The sequence below is a fragment of the Pelodiscus sinensis genome, chromosome 26, assembly GCF_049634645.1.
Source record: "Pelodiscus sinensis isolate JC-2024 chromosome 26, ASM4963464v1, whole genome shotgun sequence".
Classification (NCBI taxonomy): Eukaryota; Metazoa; Chordata; order Testudines; family Trionychidae; genus Pelodiscus; species Pelodiscus sinensis.
Window position 1 is genome coordinate 13,145,845 of NC_134736.1, and position 21,305 is coordinate 13,167,149.

Here is a 21,305-nt window from a genome sequence, read left to right on the forward strand (position 1 = left end):
TACTCCCAAGTGGGAGGTCTCGGCCGGGCTCTCCGCCACCCAGGCTACGCAAGGAGCCACTGGAGCAAGGGACGGGAGCCCGTCTCTCCTCCGTGGGAGCCCTGCTGCCGGGGGCTGGCTGGGCGCAATAGGCCCTAATGGTAAAATACCTACTGGTATCACCCAGTGGCTATGGTCCAGGGGAATGGCACCCACAGAAGAGAGTCCAAGGGGCCACTTCACCTAGCAGGTCGTTCCCTTTGGTGCCTGCAGGCAGCTGGTGGTGGAGCTGGTGCTTGAAACCAGGGCTCGGGGTCCTGGCGGCTTCCAGGCAGGAGGCTGCTGTCGACAGCCACTCCCCTTCCGTCAGCCCCACTGACTGAGCTGGCCCTTTCTGGCTGCTCCCTCTGCTGGGAGCACGCCCACCAGGGGCCAGGCATGGGCAGCGGGCAATGTAGGCAAGGGAAGGCGTTGCCTTCCCAGAACCACCTATACTGCCCAGCCCCCCAGGCGAGGCGGGGGCTTCACTGTGCAGCAGCCTGAGACCGAGGAAGGCTGGGGCTGTGCTGCTCCCTGTGGCCGGGGGGCTGGGGTTACGCTGTGGGCAGCCCTGGCCCTCAGCTGGGGTTGGGCTGGGCTTGTCTGGGGCGAGGGGGAAGGTTGTGAAGGGGCAGGGTCTCGGGGGAAGGGTATCGCTTTGGCTGCCTTCCCCAGCTGGGCCTTCGCCCACTGCCCATGGGCAAGGGAGCCAAGAACTGCTCTTGAACCTTTGCCTCACCAGTGCGGGGTAATAAACCCAGGCACCCCCCCCCCCCGTGCACCCGAGTCATTCTATTTATCCCCACATCCCACTGTCCCCTCGCCCAGCACCCAGCCGAGAGGTGGCTGATCCCTGTTCAGACCTTGCTTCTCTTCAGGCTGAGGGGGACTTGAGCCAGGGGTCTCCCATGTCCTGGGAGTGTATCCAAAGCCCTGGGTTAAAAGTTATGAGGAAACACCAGCTGGTCGTAGTAAGAAATTGCTTAGGTCTTTCCTGCCGGGAGCTTCCAGCTGCCAATCCAAAGCTCCTTCCAAACTGTCAGACTCCCAGGGTGGGCGGGACTCAAACCCACCTCTTTGTGGCTGCTCCAGGTGGTGTGGTTGGGTAGCTCAGCAGGCTCCCGTGTGCATCATGTCCCCCCATTCACTGCGGTGCAACCATAAGAACATAAGAGTGGCCGTACTGGGTCAGACCAAAGGTCCATCTAGCCCAGTAGCACCCGTCTGCCGACAGTGGCCAGCACCAGGTGCCCCAGAGAGGGTGGACCGAAGACAATGATCAAGCGATTTGTCTCCTGCTATCCTTCTCCAGCCTCTGACAAACAGAGGCCAAGGACACCATTTTATCCCCTGGCTAATAGCCTTTTATAGACCTAACCTCCATGAAATTATCTAGCTTCTCTTTAAACTCTATTATAGTCCTAGCCTTCACAGCCTCCTCTGGCAAGGAGTTCCACAGGTTGACTACACTCTTTGTGAAGAACTTTCTTTTATTAGTTTTAAACCTGCTACCCATTAACTTCATTTGGTGTCCTCTAGTTCTTCTATTATGGGAACTAATAAATAACTTTTCTTTATCCGCCCTCTCCACACCACTCATGATTTTATAGACCTCTATCATATCCCCCCTCAGTCTCCTCTTTTCTAAACTGAAAAGTCCAAGTTGCTTTAACCTCTCTTCATATGGGACCCGTTCCAAACCCCTAATCATTTTAGTTGCCCTTTTCTGAACCCTTTCCAAGGCCAAAATATCTTTTTTGAGGTGAGGAGACCACATCTGTACACAGTATTCAAGATGTGGGCGTACCATAGTTTTATACAGGGGCAGTAAGATATTCTGGGTCTTATTTTCTACCCCTTTCTTAATAATTCCTAGCATCCTATTTGCCTTTTTGACCACTGCTGCACACTGCGTGGAAGTTTTCAGAGAACTGTCCACGATAACTCCAAGATAACTATCCACGATAACTCCACGATAACCCTGAGCACTGAGGCTGTGGAAGTCCCATGGACAGCCCGGGCTCCTAACACCTGAGTCTCTCTCCAGTCAGCCTCCAGTCTCGATGTGCCGGCAACAGGAGAGGAAGGATTTCCCCTTCTCTGGTGGTTTGCGCCAAAGGTTAATCTCCCACGTTAACACTTCATGCTTCATTTCTATTCTGAACGTGTCTGGCTTCATCTTGCCATCATTGGTTCTTGTGCCTTTCTCTGTGGCACGGAACAGCCCTTTAATGGGGGTATTTTCACCCAATGAAGGTAATCATACACCTCTATCAAGTCACCTTTCAGTTGTCTGTTTGATTGGCTAAGCAGACCGAGCGCTTTAAATCTCTCACTGTACAGTATTTTCTCCAACCCTCAAATCTTTTTTGGCCCTTTTCTGCATCCTCGCCAAGTTTTCAGCATCCTCTTTAAAATGTGGACCCCAGCACTAGACTCATTATTTCATTATCCATCCCACCAATGGCATGGTCAGAGGTAACGACCCCTCCCTGCGCCTATTCCCTAGTCCCCTCTTCAGACAGCCAGAGATCACATTAGCTCCTTTTGGTTGTCTATTTTCAGGCTGTTTCCAGAATGCAGTCCCCCATGCTGTCAGTAGCACTTGCTTTCCTTCTCTTTAGATGTGTAACTTTGCACCTGTGTGTGTCAAAACACTTCTGTGTGAATGGCCCCACGTTGTACAGAGAGGTCTCTAATGAGCGTCCTATCCATAGCATTAGTTAGCACTTTCTCCATCCTTGTGTCAGCCACACATTTGAGCAGAAGTAACTTTGTATTTCTTTCCAGCTCATTGGTCTTTGCAGAGCCCCATTAGAAACACCCCCATTCAGAGTTTATTCTTCACTGACCGTTGCTGTTTTAGCCTTTTTGTAATTAAATTAACACATGCTCTATTGATATCATAAAATACTATTTTTAAATCAGAATGTCATGTGGTACTAAGTCAACTGCCTTACAAAAGTATATTACATTTATGCATTTACTTTTATCAACCAAACCCGTTAGCTCATCAAAAGATGACATCAGGTTCATTTGCCGAGAGTTGTTTTGAAATAAACCATGTTGAGTGGCATTAATTATTTTCTTAGCTTTCAGTTTAATCCTGTATCACTTTTTCCATTATATTGCCCACGATCGGTGTTGATTGGCCTACAGATACCCAGGTCATCCAAATTGTCATTTTTGAATATTAGCATAACATTGGCCCTGTCCCAGTCTTCTGGAATTTCCCCCAAATCCCAAGATTATAAAAATTTAACACCAATGGTCCAGAGCTCTCCTCAGTCAGCTCTTTTATAATTCTTGGGTGTAAGTTATTCACATTTGATAATTTAAAAATGTTTATCTCTAGTAGATTTTCTCTAACAGACTTCTTAGTTATTAATGGACTGGAAAGTCCTTCATAAGTATATCATCTTGTCCTTTCCAAATACAGAACAGAAATATTTATGGAATACTTCTGGCTTTCCTGCAACATTCTTAGTAATTTTACCATCTCCATCAAATAAGGGCCTATGTACTATTTCTTGGATTTGATTTGCACATGCTGCAGGGCTGCGGATTGTGGCTGTGTGCTGGCAGAGCTGCTCACCTAGATGAAACATAGCCGGATGGATGCATTGGAGATGTCAAACTTTGTGAAGTATTTTTCCTATATCTGACATAAGCTGACCTTATACAATCTGGGTCACATTTTCCAAAGAACTCGCTCTGTTGGGCTCTCTTGAAAATCTGTCCCCTCACCCCCGCATTTATAGCCCATGGGAGGCGGGGGGCAGGAGGAATGAGGAGAAGGATGGTCCAGAAGATGTTGCTAAGGGCATTCTCCCAGTTAGTTCCCCCGGAGACATTCACTCCAGTGATCTCAGGGCATGTCAACACTGGGGAGTTATTTTGAAATAACAAGGCAAGCACCCACACTACCCAGCCTGTTATTGCAAAATAACAACTCCTGCTTGTGAAGAGGAATGAGCTTATTTCGAAATGAGCTTATTTTGGAGTTATTATTTCAAAATAACCTGGTGGTATAGACATGGCCTAAGTGTGTTTAGCAACTGGGCTAATAATACCCAGAGTCATACAACAGAATGTATTTTTTTAAATCTCATTTAGAAGTTACTCTTTGTGCTGTGTGCTGTTTCCCATATTTTTCTTAACTTGGACCATGAAACATGATGATCGGTTTCATTTTGTGCCAGTGATAGGCCAGTTTCATGGAGGGTATTTCATGCTTTAGTACAAAACTCCAACATTTGTGTTGCAAATAGTGCAAGGAACTATTTATGTTTTGAAGGTTTTTTTTTAGCAACTTCCATTGGATTATTTTGTTTTAATATTCCTAAATTCAGAGCCACATTTGTCATTTTGCTTGCCTGACTTTTGACAGACTGGAAACATACGATGGCAGAGAGCAGTATTTTCCTGGTTTTCCAAATGTTTCCTGTTCTTGCTGTTAGTCTGGGTCATAAAGATCTCAGTGATGCCTGTGAAGAGAGAAATCTGTTGGTGGGAGCTGCAGATTTGTTTGTGTTTCTGCTGCTTTCATTTGTATAGAAATGAATTTCTGATGGGGGAAATTCTCTTTCTCCAGTTGAGAGTTTCTCTTTCTCTTTTCAGGTGCTTTGGCTTGGAGTGGAAGAAGGATTCCTTTACTGACAGAGAAAGAGCAGAAGGGACTGGCAGCCTCTGAGCACACACCAAACTGTAAGATTCATTATACTTCCATAGCTTCAAACAAATGAACAAAACAAATCAGAATCATTTCAATAAGTGGCACAAACAAACTCACAAATCAGGATGCTTTACACATCGACTAGACCAGGAGCAACTTTACTGACATTTTAATGGGGACACTGACAAGATCTTTATAAAAATTTTAATGCAATTGCAATAAATAACTCCCTGACAGTCAGCTATGGACTTAGCAAAATGGTGTTAGTCCATCATAGTATAACAGGGTTTTTTATGGGTGTATGGTTACTGCTTTTGATTTAAAACAAATACACAAAGTGTACGTATTGGGAAAAAATCCAAACTTTTAATTCTCACAGCTTCTAATGGCTAGAGCTTGAAAGTATAAGTATTACTGCTACCTGTGGGAAATTTGCTAGATTTCTAATGTTTCTGTTTATAAGGTTTTAAATCCGACAATACAGAGGCTTTCTCCTAAAGTTTAACTGCATTTTAAAAACTACAAAAGGTTAAAAAGAAAATGACCAAAAGTGTACACCATTATTATTGTCACCACAAGAGCTGTGGGGTGTGACTGGAGTAAAAAACTGCCAGTTGTTAAAACGCACAAAGCCTAAGGATATAGAAAACAATCAACGTAACAATCAAAGGCCAAACTGAGTCAGACCGAAGTTCCATCTAGCCTAGTATCCTGTCTTCTGACAGTGGCCAGTGGCAGGTGCCCAAGGGGGAATGAACTGAACAGGCAATCATCAAGTGATCCTTTGCCTGTCATTCATTCCCAGCTTCTGGCAAACAGAGGCTAGGGACACCATCCCTGCTCATTACAGCTAATAGCCTGTGGTGGTCCTAACCTCCATTAATTTATTTAGTTCTTTTTTGAACCCAGTAAAATTCCTTCAGAACATCCCCTGGCAAGGAGTTCCACAGGTTGACTGAGCATTGTGTGAAGAAATACTTCCTATTATTTGTTTTAAACCTGCTACCTATTAATTTAATTTGGTTCCCCCTAGTTCTTGTGTAATAAAAAGGTGCAAACAGCACTTCATTTTCTACTTTCTCTATACCAGTCATGATTTTATAGAACTCAATCATATCCCCTCTGAGGCTTCATCTAGACTGCAGGCTTCTTTTGGATGAAGCTTTTCCGGAAGAGATCTTCTGGAAAAACTTCTTTCAAAAGAGAATGTCCACAAAGCGAAAGCACATTGAAAAAGATAGCGTCCTCATTGATTGGATGCTATCTTGCATTTAAGTTGTGATGACTATGGATGGAGTGGCCACCAGGGCACCTGTACTTTTTCCTGGTGGCCTCTTCTTTCTAAAAAAACCCTTCTTCCCCATCCACACACGCCTTTTTCCGAAAGCGCTCTTTCAAAAAAGGCTTCTTCATTGTAGAAGGAAACTATCAGAAAAATCCCTGCATTCTTTCAACTTTCTGTCAAAAGAATGTAATTGCGGTGTGTACATAAGTGTAGTTTTCCTGGAAAAATGGCCATTTTTCTGAAAAAACTCTGCAGTGTAGACATATCCTTAGTTGTCTCTTTTCCAAGCTGAAAAGTGCCAGACTTATTAGTCTTTTCTCATACGGAAGCTGTCCCATACTCCTAATAAATGTTGTGGCCCTTTTCTTAACCTTTTCAAATTTCAATATATCTTTTTTGAGATGGGGCAAACACATCTGCATGCATTATTTAAGATGTGGGCGAACCATGGATTATACAGAGGGAATGCAATCTTTTCTGTCTCATTCTCTAGCCTTTTCTTAATGATTCCTAACAATTCTATTTGCGCTTTTGCCTGCTGCTGCCCACGGAGTGGCTGTTTTCAGAGAACTATCCAAAATAACTCGAAGGTCTCTCTCTTGAGTGGTAACAGCTAATTTAATCCCCATCTTTTTGTATGTCTAGCTGGGACGATGTTTTCCAGTGTCCATCTTCATTTTGTTGTCCAGTCACGCAGTTTTGAGAGATCCTTTTGTAGCTCTTTGCAGTCTGCCTGAGACTTAGCCATCGTGAGTAATTGTGTATTGTCTGCAAATGTCGCCACCTCACCAGTGACGCTGTTTCCCAGATTATTTACCAGCATGTTGACTAGGTTGGGTCTGGGCAGCCCCCAGTGCTGCTTGGAGCTCAGTGCGCCACTGGAGTCCTCGGGCTCTTGTGCATTTTGAAGAGCGTGGAGCCTGGAGTCAGTGGGGGGGAGGGGACATGCCACAGCCTGGGCAGTGCTGGTGGCTCGCTGTCCTGGCCCTGCCTCTTCTGGGAGCATGGAGCCAGGCTCCCCCTCCCACGTTGCGCAGGGGCCCATGTGGCTGCTGGCTCCCATGAGCATATGACGGGAATCCTTTGTGTGAAAACTGGATTCCCAGACCTCTTTGTGGAAACATACTGACATCCCAAGAGCAGCCGGAATCATGAGGTCTGGTCACCTGTCCTGCATCTCTTGCGGGGTCATTACGTACAGGCCGGCCGCGATGTTTATAGGAAGCTATTCCAAGGTCTTTGCTGATGGCTTTTCCCTTGTTGTACCTGAAAGGCTAGTGGTGGGTGTCACCCAGAATAAGCACTATTGAAATACAGACTCATCGCCGGTATTCCTGACTTCAGAGACAAAAATGATACGTTCTTTTCTTAAATCATGCATGTCTGCCCTCTCTCTGGCCCCTCTCCTGTTGACTGGGAAATGTTAGGCTCTGAGCATCTTAGGAGAAAAACCTTTTCTGTTCTTGTAATTGGATATAAAATTTACCCTGATCCAGAGCAAAGTCCAAAGGTTTCTTCTGTCTTAACAGAACCTTCTTGCCCAGGAATGTTTTAAAAATTTCTTCCAATAAGCCATGTAAAGCGGTGAAGGGATTAAATTCCACAGGCCCCACTATGAGATGTAATCGGGGTTAGGCCTTCTAGACATGCTGTTGGCATTATTGTGGAGCAATTCCCTGGCCTGTGTTATGCAAGAGGTAAGATCAGAAGATCACAGTGGTCCCTTGCGTCCTTGGTGTCTGGGCAGAGTCAGGACTAAGGACAAGGCAATCAATCTCACAGTGGTGTCGGTCTGTTTCTAATTGACTCTGACTCCTTAGTAAGATCAAAGCGTCGGTTTCTGTTTTTATTTTACAAATTCATGAAGCGTTATAACCTGAGGAAAGGTGGCATCATGTTTAGTGTCCTTTATGTTTATAAAATGATGTCAGGTTAGTTCTCAATAAGCCCCCTTCTTTGTTGGAACTAAGTGGCTCAGGAGATACAGTCCACTCCAGCAAAGATGCTTGAAGGTTCTTCTCCAATTCCATTCTTGGGAAATTGACGACGGTGTCCCAGTTGGCCCTGCTGTTAGATTTCTCAGGGTTATGTCTTTCTTCCTCAGTCCCATCTTGCCCAAGGATTTGATTACTCCCTTGGTCAGTGTCCTGAACAGAGGGGGCAGAGTTTGCATGCTGCACTGCCCTAGAGAGCCCCTGGCACTCCTGTGCTCTAGGGAGACTAAGGCACAATCACCTCCCCACTGGGGTGGTAGCTTTGGCCTACATCTGCAGCCAACTGTGAACACTTCTGCCCCAGCTCTGCTGCGTTAGCTACACCCTGTCAGGGAGGACCCAGAACTCCACCCGTTCCCCATCACGTCTCACCCACCCGCTCTGGAGGGGGAACAAGCCAGCACACCAATTCTGAGTATGGCCTGCCCTGTTCCCTTGGGGGCTCAGGCAGTGTTACAATCTGGATCTTGGGAAGTACCTAAGACTCACTCGGAGGGAAACCAGGGTCCCAAGGATGCAAGGGCACGTGGCTAATCTCAAGCACTGACTAAAGTCATCGGGGCTGCCTCCAGTGCTAAGTTTGGCACTTGTCGAATCAGGCCTTAAGATGACAGCCTGTAGCAGAAACCGGAGAAAAAATTTAAATGATTTAAATTAAATATATGTGATTAGCCTGAGACCACTGTCCAGTGCCTCCCGCCTCAGGGCAGTGAGAGATGGCTCTGGTTCAGAACAAGCATATCAAATCCCATTTAATCAGTTTCACTGGTTAACTACTTAAACGGGGGCGGGCAGGAGAGGGCAAGGCTGGGCCCACTGCACTGTGTCGCAGGTGGCAGGCTGCTCCAGCCAGGCCGGGCCCACCACACTGCGGGCAGGGGAGGGCCAGAGCCAGGCCATTGGTAAACCAGTAGCCGATAAGCATCACCCGGTAAGTGAGATGCTTATTGATTAACGGCTGACATCCCTAATATAGAATGTTTAGCAGCAACCAGGAATTTTCCTTTTGTTCTGATTATGGAGTTGCTGGAGCAAAAGATTTAGGCCTCTAAAGTCAGAATGTTCACACGGCTGCCTGACTTGGAGAACGTGTAGACTTTGGGAAGACTCTGTACTCTCATGTACGGAGATGAGTAGATAAAATTGCACCATTGCTAGTCAGCAATTGATCTCTGAAAAGTGCAGTCAGCTCATGTTAGAAACCCAGAGGCTTGCACATTTCTGTGTTTAGTCCACTGTTACGTTGCGAGAACACAGGAGGGAGAGGAAGCAAATACAGGAAGTCCCCGGGTTACATGGATCCGACTTACATCAGATCCCTACTTACAAACGGGGTGAGGCAACCCCGCACTAGCTGCTTCCCCCCAGCAGACCAGGGAGACGCGAAGCTAGCGCCCCACCCCCCAGCAGACCAGGGAGACGTGGAGCGGCTTTTCTCAGCAGACACCTCAGCTTGAGAATAAAGGACTGAGGGAAGTGAGGTGTGGGAGAATAAAACTGAGCTCTGGAGAAATGTTTGGCTAGAGTTTCCCCTACAATATGTACCAGTTCCGACTTACATACAAATTCAACTTAAGAACAAACCTACAGTTCCCTATCTTGTACGTAACCCAGGGACTGCCTGTACACTTTTCAAAGCAGAGGTGAATTAGGCTTTATGTTTTCTTGAACTTCAGAAAACTGGAGAAATGAAATAGGGACCCTACCTGAAACAGCCAAGCAGTGCAGGGCTTAGGCTGAACATAGGCGTTCATGTTCCACTAGAGCCAATGTGCTCAGGAAGAGCTGCACAGCTTGTGCACAATTTCGTGCACCTTTCTCGGGCTGCCAATTTCCTGATTCTTTGCTTAGAATTCCCTTGCTATTGTGAGAGAGGACACGTCTCTGTTCCCTGCACATTCATTGGCTGGATTATTTTTTGGAGAAAATGAAAGAGAAAATATAGTAAACAAAAATATAATTTACAGCCTTTCAAAATTATTTGTGACTCCCTGACTGGCTGAAAGTTTGTACAGTAGCTGTGGTTCTTCAAATTGGTAGCATGTTTCTGACAGGATATATCAAGCTGTAAATATGGCTGCTGATTCAGATTGAAAACGGGGGTTACAAAGTTCAGTGATTACACATTCTGTTTTATGCATTTGTATTTGACAGTTAAAATGTGAAGATAAACGTTGCTAATTATTTTACCACAATGTGCCATCAATCTGTTCCTTCACTTTCACTCAAGAAAAGAGGAGGCTTGTCACAGATACCTTTCATTTAATGGGTTGGTTTTCTTTGTCTTTCTTGTGAAGCCTTCATAAGAAGGTAACATTTGCAATGTATGGCAAATGTCAACAAATGGAAAATTCATGTGGAGTTGTACGTATCAAAATCAGTAATGCCGTAACCATGACGCTGCGCATGACATTCAAACCAGGACGCCACAGTAGCATAGAAACTAGCGATGAGAAAGATCTATTAGCTGATTCCCTCCAAGGTAATTTCTAGCGCTTCTCTAGTCCTTTACCGCTTTGCAGTTTGCCTTTGATGTGGGTGAATGGGGCCAAAGCCTGGGGTGCTGTTATAAGTGGGGTACTTCCAAAGCAGGGGGGAGGCTTCCTCCCTCTCTAGTTGTGCTGTTCTTGCCCCCCCGCCTTGGAGTTGCCCCAGCCAGCTGTTCCTGAGAGCCTCCTGTGGTTGTACAGAGCAGGGAAGGGAACAGGGCGCTGCTGTCAGGGTGCACCCCTCCCCCTGCCTATGCACCCCAGCTCACAGAGTGGGAGAGGAGGGAGAACAGGGCGCAGGGGTGGGACAGAGCTGCTGGTGGCTGCTGCAGTTAGGCCCAGACTTGATCTTGTCAGTGGAAGCTCAGGCTCTCCACCTGCACCGTATCTCTGTCACCGGCATTAGTCAAGTGTTACACAGCGTGGATGGGGCAACAGCCGCTTCATTCAACACAACACAGAACTTAAAGAGCAAAGCACAAAACCCGACTGTCATGACGAAACGGCGGTGTGAAGCCAGACATCAAAATGCAAGTAGCCAAAACTGGGGCAATACAAGTAACGGGATCGTACCACCGGCCCGTGGCCAGAGGCGAAGGTAGGGAGACGTCTCAGGACAGGAGAAAGGGAACTCAGGGAAGCAGATGGGTGCTGTAGAGGCACAGGCAGGCGGACGGACTTCTCTCTCCTTCTTCAAACCTTCTCCTCTTCTCGACCTGTCCTGCGTGCAGTGTGCGAACAAGGAGGTGGGTGATGGCAGCGGGTGTGTGAGAGCAGACTCCCCCCGCCTGGCCCTGTGGCTTTACCCTAACCTACGATGAATAAGCTTTGCGCCGGCCGCCGTTACAAGACACGAGGCTGCTCCACCATTGGAGACTCTCCCAGATTCACTGTCTGGCTGGAGAATTCCAGTCTCGGTGGTGGGGAGCAACCTGGCTCCTGCCTCTGGTGGCATAATGAGCCGGCAGCCGGCCCCAGCTGCCTGAAGGGGCGACAGATGAGCTGTTGTTCCCGCATCACAGAGTAGCAGAGAGCGCCTGGAGGGGCAGGTGAACGCCCCTCATCAACCCTCTTGTTACTGGGCAGGGTAGGGTCAGGTGACCCCAGCTTTCCCGCCTTTTCCTTTTCCCACTTTTTCCAGAATGGGATGGTGACAGGGAGGTTGATCACCGCCTCAGAGGGAAAAGTCAAAATGGTGGACATAAAACTGGCATATCTCCCCCAACACATTTAAGAGCCTGTAATCCCCTTGAATGTGTACATTCTATTTGTGTGTATGTAAAGTTACACATAGAAGTATAAATCTGTTTGTTAAGCTACATCTTCTAGTGAAAGCCATTAGTGGTACTTAAGGGACTTAATGGCCCAGTGCTCAAGATGATGATCTCTAAGTGATTTTGTAACCCCTAATTGTGGTTCATCCTACAAAGACATGGGACCATGCTACCAGGTGCTGAAATCCATCTTGAATTTGGTATTTATTCATGGGGATAATTAAACAAAGAATTCCCATCCTGGGGAAATCTTATTTAAGGAATGGGAAGCAATCAATGATCATCTTCATTTGGCTTCTGAAAACAGCCTCCCCATCCTAAGAGGATACACATGAAGCTGTTACATCCAGGCCAGAGAACAGATTGGCTCTGACTTAAAGGATTTTACCTGAAGTAAGGACTAGGATGAGAAATAAGACCTGTACCAATCTCTCTTGTTGCATTAGGCTTAGCTGGCGTGTGTTGTTTATGTTACACTGGCCTGGGGGAGACGGAAACAATGCAGCACAGTGGGTGGCTGCTCTCCAGGAGCAGACCAGGATGGCAGTGGCCATGTTGCCGGCCAGTGACTTCTCCCTGGTGCTGGGACACTTGCTACCCCCTGTGGTCATTCATCAGTATAAGAGTCCCCTGTGCTTGCTACTCCCCTGTGGTCATTTGTGAGTATAACTGTCCCTGCTACCACTTTCTGTTTGCTGTGAACCAATCACATTCCATGCACATCCCATAGTTTTGGCACAACTAAGGCCTGACCTTTTTATGGTAAGAGGAAACTGCATACCAAATTTAGCATTTAGGAGGAATTAATGAACAAACAGACTCACAGACAGATGGATGGACAGAGGTACAGGCTCTCTCAAATATATTGTAGATTAGAAACTTGCTTTGAACTGTCTGTTTTCACTTGCAGTTATTTAAATCCTACTTTTTATACTTAATAAAAACATTTTGTTTACTATCAAACCCAGTGTAAATACTTGCTACCTGCAGGGGAGCAAAAGCTGTGCATATTTCTCATTGATAAAGGGGGAGAACGCTTTGTCTGTATAAAACGTTTATATAGAGTACAATGGATTTATTTGGGGGTTTGGTACCTTTTGAGGGCTGTGGTCCTAGATGCTGTCAAGTCTCTATAGCTGAGCCCTCCCTGAGTGATTAATTATTGCCAGAGGCTCTGGCTCAGCAGGACCAGATGGTGGGGTGCCCCAGAGGGCAGGTTGGCAGGCTCAGTGGTATGATCAGCACACGGAGTGACCGTCTCAAGGGGATCTCTGTGATTCAATCCATCACATGAACTATATAAATCTAAAGTACGCCCCACACCATAGGATATGTCTGCACTTGCACCCTAGTTTGAACTAAGGATGCAAATGTAGGCATTCGAAATAGTCAATGAAGCAGGGATTGACATATCTTGCGCTTCATTAGCATGATCTCGCCGGCGCGCTACTCCGATCAACAGCTGTTTCGCAAGTGAAAGTGCGCGCTGGGACGCATTAGTTCGAACCGAACCCCTTGGTTTGAATTAACGTTACTCCTCAAAAAATGAGGTCTTGTCACCCCCATCTCAAATAGCTGTTTCCTATTTTCCCCAGTGTATGATAATGTTGGGAATGAGTCAACAGGGATTTTGCCTCATCACACTATTAGAATTCTTTGAGGATGTATGTCCAAAAATATAGTGTAATTGGAAAAAGTGCTATCTAGGTATCTAGCTATCTGTCCTAGTGCATCTGTCTGTGTATCTGTCTGCGAGCCCATTTACTCCTCTTAAACGGGAAGAGCTAGGGCCATCAAATGGTTTACAGCTTCCTCTTCTCCTAACTTAAAACTAGGTAAGGGTTTGCTTGTGCCAGGACAGCTGGAAGCCTTGGGAAAGGGACTGGTTTCCATAACATGCAAAGGGAGGGGCTGCTGATCGGGGGACATGATATTGAGAGTGGCCAGTGGGAGCAGCAAGCCTGCAGGGGACAGCTATACTTCAGAGTGACCACTGGGGGCAGCCACATCACCACGAGAGTGACCAGCAGGGCGGTAGCTCCGCCATCTTGTCTGTCAGTACAGTGAGTAAGTAGCCCCACCCCAAGTCCTTTTGCCCCTCCTAACTCTTGGCCACAGTGCCAGAGGGTGAGGGGAGAAAAAAGGCTCTGGATCTGTGGAACTCATTGTCATGGGATGTTTTTGTAGAAACCATTTCATATTTAGCTAGAAGCCATCTTATATAACAGAAACCATTTCAGCTTTTCTCTTTGGCACATAGACCAGAGTGAACTTTCTGTCACCCCATGAGAAGAGGCCTACAGGATGCTCTATTGGTATGTGTTAATTGGGCTGGTTGGGACAGGAGATGCACTCCCTCCTACCTGTCCGCCATCTTGTTGATAAGGCTTTGTTTTTCCAAGTTTAATTGAGGATTTCTGTAATTGGATGCCCTGACATCAGACTGTTTGGCTAAGGGTATAAAGATACTAGGATTGATTGTATTAGCAGCCTTACTGGGCCTGGCTTTGCTGGGACCACGTTTGGCTCACTTTGCTTTACTGATCAATAAAGCTGTCTGTTTAGCCGCGTAAACTGAGTGAGGCTTTTGCTTCGACGTTTTGAAGACCAAAAGGATAAGTGGGTTCAAGAATTAGTTAAGTTCATGAAGGATAGGTCCCTCAGTGACTATCAGCAACAATGGACAGGGATGCAACGCCATGCCCTGGGTATTTCTAACCCTCTGCCTGTCAGGAGTGGACAACAGGGGATGGATCACATGACAATTTGCCCTGTTTTGTCCGTTCTCTCTGAAGCATCTGGCACTGGGCACTCTGGGAAATCAGGATACCTGGCTAGATGGACCGTTGGTCTGACCCAGCGCGCTGTACTTAGGGGATATGTTAGCGTGCTTTCTCTACTGAGCAATGAGCACCTTCTGCTGTGTCCACTGGCTGAAGCAAAAATTAATTTGACCCTGTAATTCCTGACTGTATTATAAGGCTTTTGTGTAAGAGAGTAAAAGAAAGCCATCTTGGGTAATCTCAGTGATGGGATTCCTAACATTGAGAGGATGAGCACAATCTTAATGCAGAATGCTTTTTTGGTTTGCTTTTGGAATGACTGGTTTAGGAAATGAAAGCAAATTGTTACCAGACAAACACCAAAAATGCAAAATCAGCAAATACAAAAGTGGATTTTCATCTTTTTGTCCAAGGGAGACATGAAATACTGACATTTGGCGGTTCAACAGGATATTGAGCATTGAGACCCAATGGACTTATGTTTGGAATTGGTATTTTAGTTGACTGTTACTTTAGTCAAGGGTATTGAAACCATGAGTAAGATTCCTTTAATTTCCATTCTGTAATTGCTTCTGGGTTCAGTCACACTCCTTGAGTATGTGTCCTATACGCTTTCTCTCTCCCACACAGATACACATTTACCCCTTACTCCTGTCCCTATATCCTCCTGCTCTCACATGCCTCTTGAGTTCCCTCCTCCTGCACTCTCGATAAATCGAGTGAGTAGTTTTGGAGGGATGTTTAGCACTTGCTGTCATTTTATGCTTTTATTCTTCATAGATGAAAGTTTGTCTGTCAGTGGAGGCTGGTGAATAATGTTCCAGTGCAGAGAATGCCGGAAAGAATTGCCCTCTTTCAAAACGGTTGTCAGTGGCTATCTGGGCAGCTGCTTTTTTTTTTTTTTTTTGAATGGCTCTTTCCTCCCACTACGAAGAAAGTTGAGAGTGAAGCCAAGTGGCCCATAGAGAAGATGTTGGTCCCCTAGGGTATGTCTACACTATGGGATAAGGTTGAATTAAGCTACACAACTTCAGCTATGTTAATTGCGTAGCTGAAGTTGAAATAGATTACTTCGGCTTTTGGCATTGTCTACACAGCAGGAAGTGGAAGAAAGAACACTCTTCCGCCCACTTCCCTTACTCCTTGTGCAAGGAGGGGTATAGGAGTTGGAGTAAGAAGTCCTCCAGCTCGACATTTTGAAGTAATGACTTGCTGTGTAGACGCGCACTGTGTTATTCCGAAAAAACGTTGCTGTATAGACATTCCCCCAGGTATGCGCTCACTGCAGAATTGTGCTGTAGAATAAAAAAAATTGATTTAAAAACAAAAGGTTTCTAGCACAGTGAAGTAAACAATCCAAACATGAACCTACTCAAGTGTACCAATACAGGGCTCTCCTCTTGAATTTAGACACAGCCTGAAAAAATGGGCCAGATTTTCCAAAGATTAATGAATATTTAATCAATAAACTTCCAGAGTAGTCAATTCCTTTTTTTAATTTACTTCCTTGAAGTCTGCAGAAACTTTAGGAATGTTCAAGGAAATAGTAAGTTGCAAGCAAATGCACAAAAATATTTGTGCAAATCAAATTTTGAATTCATAACAGTGAGGAAAATTTGTCAAAAAATGATTTGTCCAGTTTTACTAAATTTAAGGTGTATTTTTACTTCAGGGTCTTTCTATTTGCTTTGCAGATGAGAGTTGAGATTGTTCTATCAGCATTACAGACATTTTTGCTGGGCTGGGGCACCTACACTTCTGAGAAAACCCCCAAACCCTAGTGTTTTTATTTACTTTGAAGGTGTGTCTTTGATGCTGCTTTTCCTTTGCCAGGTTGTTTTGGAAGGTACCTTAAAGCTCTCTCTCTGTAAATATAGCACTTGAAAACGTCTGTAGGTACTTCAGGCTGCTACTTAAAAAACCCGAACCAAGTTGTTTAATATTGCTTTGAGGTTCATTAACTTTGCCTACTGAAGTTCTGATTGGCTGTCACGGTTTTTATTCTAGTGCTTATGTTAGTGAGATGTGCCTGGAGCGTTTCAGTCTTGAGATGGGCTGGGTTGAGTGTCTGTGGAAAAGAGAGAATGCCGTAGCTGTCATTGTTGTTCTCCTCAGATATGCATCTTAACTACTCCCCCTGCACCCAGAGCTGATGGGTCTGCAGTTTAAAATCTGTGTCTCTGTGGGAGGGATTTCACTTCCCCAGCGAACGCAGCCAGTGCCTGGAAGGAGGGCGGCTGCTTTTCATGGCAAGGGTTGGCAGAAGGCACCTTCTGTTGGGACATCTTGGGCTAGATTGTGACAAAAGGCACAGTCTGGATTAGGGCGGGGTGGGCCGTCAGCGGCCCGCAGGCTGGATGTGGGTCGCCAGGGTTAGCCCCGGGTGGGCCACCAGGCGTGCAGGTAAATAAAGTGTCTGGCAGCCCAGTGGGGCTAGCCCTGGTGAACCACATCCAGCCGGCGGGCCACCCAGGGTATGTCTAGACGACATTTTACTAGACATAGGAAAAAGAAGCGGTGATTTAAATAATCGCCGCTTCATTTACATCAAAATGGCCGCCGCGCTGGTCCGACCAGCTGTTTGGCGGCACAGCGGGGCAGTCTCATTTCACGAGGCATACCGGAGCGGTCAACAAAAGCTTCCCTTGTCGACCGCAGCGCATCCACACTGCTCCGCTGTGCCGCCAAACAGCTGATTGGTACAGCGCGGCGGCCATTTTGATGTAAATGAAGTGGCGATTATTTAAATTGCTGCTTCATTTTCCTATGTCTAGTAAACTCATCTACATGGCTCCGTCGAGGGAGCCATGTAGTCTAGACATACCCTCAGTGCCCACCCTGGATTAGGGGGTAGTCAAAGGAGTTGGGGCGGCTCCTGGAGCAGAGTGGGGCTATACAGGGCACCCCACACTGATCTCCAGGATTGTGCGATCTGCTTCTCTTGTGCTCATGGCCTGGCCCACTGCACAGGTGTGTACAGAAAGGGGGAGAGCCTTGTTCCTCTCCAGCTGTGTGCACACCTGGGTCATAGGAGCGGAGCAGGCCAAAGCTGAGAATAATCAAATCTCAGCTGTGGACGGTACAGCGAGGTGATCTGTTGCGGGGTTTCTCTCCAAAGAACAGCGACAAATATGCTCCATAGTTTTGAAGCTTGCTAAGACTCACAGATTTGATGAGAAGGGACCATTGTGATCATCGAGTCTGGCCTCCTGGATAACACAGGGCAGAGAACTTCCCCATAATAACTCCTAGAGCAGATCCTGTAGAAAACCAGCCAGTCTTAATTTAAACATTTTCAGTGATCACAGAATCACAGAATACTGGAACTGGAAGGGACCTTGAGAGGTCATCAAATCCGGCCCGCTGCTCTCCTGACAGGACCCAGCACCATCTAGACCATCCCTGACTGGTGTCTGTCCAACCGGCTCTTAAATATCTCCAGTGATGGAGCTTCCACAACCTCCCTAGGCAATTTATTTCAGTGTTTAACCACCCTCACAGGTGGGAAGTTTTTCCTAATGTCCAACCTAAACCTCACTGCAGTTTAAGCCCATTGCTTCTTGTGATGGAGAATCCACCCCAAACCTTGGCAAATTGTTCCAGTTCATTACTCTTACTGTTAAAGATGCACACCTTGTTTTTTGTCTACCTTCAACTCACAGCCATTGGCTCCTCTTGTACCTTGCTAGATCGAGAAACTCATTAGTATGGATTTGTTCCTCATATAGCTACTTTATAGATTGTCATCAAGCTACAGCTTGCCCTCTCTGTTAAGCTAGACAGAGTGTTCTCCTTGGCTCTCTAACCATGCCACAGGCTTTCTAACCCTTAATGACTTTTCTCTGACCCCCTCCCAATATATCAACATCCTACTTGTATTCCGATACCAGTATTCCGGCAGTGATTGTTCCAGTGCTAAATGTCGAGGTAAATTTCCTCTCAGGTCCCGCTCAGTTCTCCTCTGTTTATGTATCCAAGCATGACTTTTGCAGAATCACAGCATCTTTCTCAGAGTCATTGTTTCCCAGGAAAAAGTCTCCCATCCTGTGAGCATGGCCTACGTCCTCTGTTTCTGGATGTGTGCAGTTATATTTACCTGTATTTAAGCACATATTATTTGTCTGCACCCCGTTTACCAAGCGATCACGCTATACCAGTGACCTCCCTTCTTCATTATGGAGTATTCCCCCAGCTTTTGTGCCTTTTCCCTCCATTCATCAACAGATGGCAGGGGAGAGCGTGGTCAAACCCGGCTTATAGCGAGACAAGGCTGCATCTTGTTCAGAAAATGCCATATATTGACAGCAAAGAAAAGGAAGAAGCACTTTCCCTGGGGACAGCAGGGATTTTGCTCTACAATCGTTCATATGCTGAAAATGTAGCCCAGCGCTTCTGACACAAACTGCTAAGCAGGCGTTGCAAAGGGCGGCCGGTCTGAGACTGCCCCCCTTCCGGCCGGTCTGAGACTGCCCCCCTTCCGGCCGGTCTGAGACTGCCCCCCTTCCGGCCGGTCTGAGACTACCCCCCTTCCGGCTGGTCTGAGACTGCCCCCCTTCCGGCTGGTCTGAGACTGCCCCCTTTCCAGCCGGCCTGAGACTGCCCCCCTTCCAGCCGGTCTGAGACTGCCCCCCTTCCGGCTGGTCTGAGACTGCCCCCTTTCCGTCTGGTCTGAGACTGCCCCCCTTCCGGCTGGTCTGAGACTGCCCCCTTTCCAGCCGGCCTGAGACTGCCCCCCTTCCAAGCCGGTCTGAGACTGCCCCCCTTCCAGCCGGTCTGAGACTGCCCCCCTTCCGGCCGGTCTGAGACTGCCCCCTTTCCAGCCGGCCTGAGACTGCCCCCCTTCCAAGCCGGTCTGAGACTGCCCCCCTTCCAGCCGGCCTGAGACTGCCCCCCTTCCAAGCCGGTCTGAGACTGCCCCCCTTCCGGCTGGTCTGAGACTGCCCCCCTTCCGGCTGGTCTGAGACTGCCCCCCTTCCAGCCGGTCTGAGACTGCCCCCCTTCCGGCTGGTCTGAGACTGCCCCCTTTCCAGCCGGCCTGAGACTGCCCCCCTTCCAGCCGGTCTGAGACTGCCCCCCTTCCGGCTGGTCTGAGACTGCCCCCTTTCCAGCCGGCCTGAGACTGCCCCCCTTCCAGCCAGTCCTGGGCTCTTATGAGCTACATGCAGCAGTCCGTTCAGAAAAGGAGAGACATCAGGACTAGGGATGTAATAGTGTAGTCAATTAACTGATAAGCAAAACCTTATAGGTTAAGGCTATAGACCAGTGTTTCTCAACCAGTGGGACGAGTATCCTTACGGTTACTCGAGAGAAGTCTGAGGGGTACGTCAACACAACTGAAAGTTGGAAAAAACTGAATTTTTACAACACTTTATTATTTTTGTATTTTTTATACCCCCAAAATATCATCACCTACCCAGATATGATTAAGTTGTTTGAACAAATGGGTTGCAATGGTAGAAAAAATGTTTGTGTGTCTGAAAACTGTAGATACTGGGGGTACTATGAATTTTTTTAAAAGGGGTACTTTATAAAAAAAGATTGAGAAACACTGCTATAGACTACATGCATTCTCTCCCCCCCCCCCCCCCCCCCCCACACACACACTTGCCAGTTAATTTTTTAGCAGACTGGCCAGCATCCCGGCTCAGTCCTGGCTTGCCACAGGTCCGGGACCTACCCATGCTGCAGTTCTGCATTTAAAGCCTATTAGGAGGCAGGTGTGCAGGCAGCCTGGCTCAATTCCAGCTCGCACCAGATCCAGGAGCTCAGACCCACCCTAGACAGGGGCTGCTGCCACCCCACACTGCTGCCTCTTTATCAGAGCGACAGGCAGCTGGACCACAAGTGGGGCTGGTTTTTAAACTGGCTCCCCTCACGGACCAGCTCCCACCTGGCACCCTGCGCTGCTGCCTCTGATACAGAGGCTGCAGCGGGGAGTGGCAGGGGACTCCTCAGGAGAGAGGCCAGAGCACACTGGCTGCCAACCCCATCCCCGGGGACTACTGAATAGTCGACTAACCAATAGGAATTCTTGAGGTTACTCGACTATTCGATTAACCGATATTCAGCATCCCTAATCAGGACACTTACCTGAGGAACTAAACGGGATTTTACTGCAAGAAGAACAGCATGGTTCTCACAGGTGTATTCCTCATCTCTCTGCCAGGAGCATTTTCTGCAGCAGTGACAACTGAGCTGCGCCCCTTGACCAGGTTTCTCCAGGCCTTGAAAACTCCACAGTGCTCTCATTGCGTGCCATGCTTCGTCACAGCTTCACTGCCTCTTGTGGCTGGCCCAGGGTTCCTGAGAGAGGTACATTTTTCCAGTTCCCGTAAAGGGCCTACTCATCTGGAATGTGCTTCTGCACTGCGAAGCCTGCCCCCAAATTCACAGACCCTTCACCGTTTTCCTGTCATCCTACCCTGAGACCTGTCTGTCTAAATTGCATCTTCCATCATGGCTGCTGAGCGCCTTCTGAATGGGTCTGAATCCCTGCCAGGCAATAGCGCCAATGAAACAGCTTTGCCAGAGGGTTCTTCACCCGGAGAAACTGCCTGAGAATCATTGCACCGGACAGCAAACACAAACTCCCTGTCTAGAAACCCTAGTGTGGAGGATACACGCTCCGTCTGTGAGGGCTCCTGTGGGCTCCCAGGAGGGGATGTCTTAGTACAGTGCGAACCAGAGACTGAAATACTTTCCCCAAACCCTCTTTCCTTCTGTACCTTTTGGGGTTGGAGACAATGGAACCTGGAACCAAACGATTTCCGATTTTGCATCTCTGTCC

General features: G+C 47.3%; 1 protein-coding gene across 15 annotated transcripts in view; it reads left to right on the top strand.

Moving 5' to 3' along the window:
* The window catches only part of PKNOX2 (PBX/knotted 1 homeobox 2), a 339,410-nt gene that overhangs the window by 164,051 nt on the left and 154,054 nt on the right, over positions 1 to 21,305 (top strand). For all 15 annotated transcript variants that reach the window (XM_075909457.1, XM_075909455.1, XM_075909456.1 and 12 more), the window contains one exon: positions 4,639 to 4,725. The gene's annotated coding sequence lies outside the window, so the exon portion shown is untranslated. The remainder of the gene's footprint in view (positions 1 to 4,638; positions 4,726 to 21,305) is intronic.